This window comes from Sturnira hondurensis, unplaced genomic scaffold, assembly GCF_014824575.4.
Source record: "Sturnira hondurensis isolate 20B ecotype Veracruz unplaced genomic scaffold, ASM1482457v3 Scaffold0021632, whole genome shotgun sequence".
NCBI classification, from domain to species: domain Eukaryota; kingdom Metazoa; phylum Chordata; class Mammalia; order Chiroptera; family Phyllostomidae; genus Sturnira; species Sturnira hondurensis.
Genome location: NW_028094263.1, coordinates 2477553 through 2482089, shown reverse-complemented (window position 1 = coordinate 2482089; position 4537 = coordinate 2477553). Strand labels below are relative to the sequence as shown.

The 4537-nt window shown below is 40.8% G+C and overlaps 1 non-coding gene across 1 annotated transcript; it reads right to left on the bottom strand.

Moving 5' to 3' along the window:
- Positions 1-1740: 1740 nt before the first annotated feature.
- On the bottom strand, positions 1741-1848 carry LOC118978237 (U6 spliceosomal RNA). The gene has a single exon (XR_005064664.1). It is a non-coding gene; the product is annotated as a U6 spliceosomal RNA (small nuclear RNA).
- Positions 1849-4537: the final 2689 nt, after the last annotated feature.

Sequence of the window (4537 nt, the reverse complement as noted above, 5' to 3'; positions counted from 1 at the left end):
TCTTGCCAAAGCTGTGTGGTCAGTCTTTCTCAATTTTAGCTATTGTGATAGGTATGTATTGGTATCTCATTGGGATTTGAATTTGCATTTCATTGATGACTAATGACATGAACTATTGTTTCATGGATTTATTTGCCATCTGTATACCCTCACTGGTGAAATATATATTCAAATGTTTTGCCCTTTTTTGGGGGGGTGTTTTTTTTTTGTTATTGAGTTTTAAGATTTGGGATACAAGTCTTTCATCAGATACGTAATTTACAAATATTTCCTCCCTGTCTGTGGCTTGTCTTCTCATTCTCTTAACAGTCTCTTTTGAAAAACAGAAGTTTTTCAAATTCTGATGATGTCCAATTTATGAATTTAGCTTTTTATGAGGTGTGTGTGACATCTGAGACATTATTGCCTGACCCAAGTTCACAGAAGGCTTAGAGATTTTGGTTTTACAGTTAGTTATATGACCTAAAGGATCACATTTAGGTGTATGATTGAGTTCACTTGTAACAGAATGGAGTATGGAAAGAAGTTTGCAAACGAATACCTGCGTGTTCCAGCACTATTTGTTAAAAAGATGATCCTTCCTCCACTGAGTTGTCTTTACATTTTTTTTTGTATAAATTGTGATGCATGTATGGTTGGGTTAGGATTTTTAAATGCTCCATTGGTAGAAAGGCAGGAGCACAGACTCGGGGTCCAGGCATAGTTGACCTATAAAGTAGAAACGATACCACCCACCTCGGGGTGTTTTCTACAATTTAAAAAGTCCCCCTCTGCCTCTTCTGCTCTCCTCCACGGAAATGTACTAGAATGGGACAGCTGGTCTTGAGTAATGTTTTTATCTTCTTTTTTTCCATATTAAAATATTTTTTGTCCTGACCAGTGTGGCTCAGTTGGTTGGAGTGTCGTCGTCCCACAGACCGAAAGGTTGCAGGTTCCATTCCCAGTCAGGGCGCACACCCAGGCTGCAGGTTCGATCCCTGTTGGGGTGTGTAGCAGGAGGCAACCAATCCATGTTTCTCGCATTGATGTTTCTCTCTCTCTCTCCCAGCAATGAAAAAAACATCCTGGGGTGAGGATGAAAAAGCATATACACTCATATGTTCCATGGCCAGTGGCTCATTTGGTTGGAGCATCACCACCATGCACCAAAAGGTTGTGGGGTCCTTTGATTCCTGGTCAGGGCACGTGCCCGGGTTGTGGGTTCTGTCCCTGGTTGGGAGGCAATCACGGATGTTCTCCTCTCACCTTGGTGTTTCTCTCCCTCTCTCCCTCCCTCCCTTCCTTATTCTCTCTCTGAATTCAATGAATCAATGAATAGATCCTTAAGTGAGGATTAAAACATTTTTAATTAAATTTTTTTTGAAATGATATTAAACATTTAAAAAATTATTGATTGATTTCAGAGAGAGAGGAAGGGAGAGAGACCGATTTGTTTTTCCCGTTGTTCCTGCACTCATTGGTTGTTTTCTGCAGGTCCTCTGACGGGGGATCGAACCCTCAACCTTGGTGTACGGGGACGGTGCTCCCACCAACGGAGCGACCTGGCCAGAGCAAAATATTTTTTTCAGCTACAGTTTACATGAAATATGACATTTTATTAGTTTCAGGTGCACAGCATAGTGGTGAGACATTCATATACTTTACAAAGTGTTGGCCCTGATGTTTCTGTATCCAACTGGCACCATACGTAGTTAGTACAAAATTACTGACTATGTCCCCTAGGCTGTCCTTCACATCTCCCAAAATATGGGACGCTTTATGAATCAGTGTGTCATCCATCCTTGTGTAGGGTCCAGGCTAATCTCTGTATCATCCCAATTTTAGTATATGGGCTGCCAAAATGAGCCCTGGAGGAATGTTTTGCAAACTGTTAGAACCTCGGGGTTCTAAGAGGGAGGGAAGGAAGGTGTAATGGGCACCACGGTCTCCGTGAGCTATTTTCAGGCAGCTGGAACATCTAACACAAATCGGACATGTGCTCCTGGCACGGCTGCTTGGCCGAATTCTGATTTCAGGCTTCTGGTGTGAGCAGCGTCTCCACTTGCTGTCTGTGTCGAACAGGCGTTCTCCTGAGACACGGGTAAGTTTCAACAGCAGCGCAGTTCGTTACTACTTGACCAGTGGAATTTTTTGATAGGCAAGATTTTTCAAAAACATTGGCCTCGTGGAGGAAGAATAAAGGAGATCTTAGGTGGTGAGAATAATGGAAATCACTCAGAGAAACAAAGCAACAGGGACCCTGACCTGTGTTTTCTGAGGTTTCCACAGCAAGAGCCGCCCAGGCTGATGAAGAGGAAATGGGCTTCGCCCTTAGAGGGTACCAGTGAATGCAAAAGGAGTCGAAAATGACTCAGACATAGGTGTTCAAAGCGGGGATGTGTCAGCAAGATTCGGGACAAGCTGGGAAGGTGTGAATCCAACAGCTTGCTTCCAGTTGCTGGTCCCAAGTTTCAGCACATGGCATCTCGGTTTATTAGGAATATTATGTAATTAATCAGTCCTTTATCTAAGTCAAGCCACATGCAGGATCTATCAGGGTGAGCTGCAGTTAACCCTTCACCCTGGTCGCTAATGGAGGGATTTCTGGCGGCATCAAATCTTGGAACGGCGGATGATCTGGAACTATCCCTTTTTCGGCTTGTAGAGGTATCCTGGGGCGACTTATTTGTTACAAAAATATTATAGACAATCTAGAAAGCTTGGAAAGTATAGCAGAGCCAAGAGAGCGAGAACTAGGGAATGGGGGAGAGAGAGAGGAACAGAGAGAAATGTACCTATGTTCTCGAACACTTTTTCCCAGGCTTTTATTGTTTCAATTCATTTTTCTGAACTATTTATACTGAACAAAGATAACATGTGAACTTTCAAGAATAAAACCACAAACGCTTGTGCATCCACCACTCCATCAAGAACTAGAACATCCGTTTCCAGCATCTTCGACGTGCCCTGTGAGACCCTCTACAACCATCCCTGCGCTACTTCCCAGAATTAACCCCATTCTAGAATTTTGTTCATCGTTCTCTTTCTTTTCTTTAAAGTTTGACCTCTTCTGGATGCATCTCTAAACAACATATTGTTTAGTTTTGCATGTTTTGAACTTAAATAAAGGGAACCATGACGTGTATGTTCAGTCTGGCTTTTTGCTGGTTTGTGTTTATCAGCACTGTGGACGTCCCCCGCGATGGTACAGGTTGCTGAAGTTCATTCATTGTCACGGCTCACTGGTGGTATTCCATCGAAAAGCTGTGACTGGCTCTCCTTACCCATTCTCCTGTGAAATGGACATGCATGGTTTCTAGGTTTTGTTATTATGAATAGTTCTGCTGTGAATACTCTCGTATAGCCCTCTGGGTGTTCATGCACAAGAGTTTCTGTAAGGTAATTTCTAATCTTTTAGGCACATATCTTTTTAAAAAGATGGTTCCAATCATATGAACTATATGTACGCAAATACCCAATTGGGTGACGCATACTTTTTGTAAACTTCCCTCCACGTTTTTAAAGCCCTTTTTAAAAACAAATTTTATGGTTACATATTTTACCAGATGCCTATGTTAAAAGCTACTGGAAAATTCCCCTGTTTTTAAGCATTTATGTGTTTTTTTTTTCCCTTGAGAGCGATAATTAATGTGTTTGTTTATTATCTTTTTTGAGGTTTTGAAAGGGTTTTTTTTTTACCTTTTTAAATCATGGTAAAATATACATGACAAAAATTTACAATTTTAACAGATTTTCAGTGTAAAATTCAATGATAGTAAGTACATTTCCTCTGATGGTTTCCTAATGTGAAACCATCACATTATCCGTCTCAAAAAACTTTCTCATTTTGCCGGGTTGAAACTCTGTACCCATTAAACACTAACTCTCCACCCCGTCTCCTGCCAACCCCTGGTAACTTCTCTACTTTCTGCCCTTCTGAATTTCACTACTCTTTGTATCTCATATAAGTGCAATGATATTATATTTGTCTTTTTGTGTCTGGCTTATTCTACTTAGCATAATGTTTTCAAGATTCATCTATGTTGTAATTAGTATCAGAATTTTATTCCTTTTTTTGTTGTTGTTTTTTAAGATTTTATTTATTTATCCTTAGAGGGGAAGGGAAGGAGAGAGGGAGAGAAAGATCAATGTATGGTTGCCTCTGGTGTTTCCCCTGCTGGGAACTGGCCTGCAACCCAGGCATCTGCCCTGACTGGGAATCGAATCGTGATCTGTGGTTCGCAGGCTCGTGCTCAATCCACTGAGCTACACCAGCCAGGGCCAATTTTATTCCTTTTTAAGACTGAATAAAATGACTTATATACTTGATTTTTGGTAGGAACTTTACTCAAAAGTGCAATTTCTAAGTCAAATAGTAAGAACTTAAAAATGTTTTTGTTGCCTGAAAATTATTCTCCCACACAGTCATATGGAATATTTTATTTCACTATATTCTTGCTAGTAAAGAGTATCCCACATTAAATATTAAAACACCCCACTCTACTTCTTGGCCAGGAGGCTCAGTTGGTTAAAGTGTCATCTCATACACCAAAAAAAG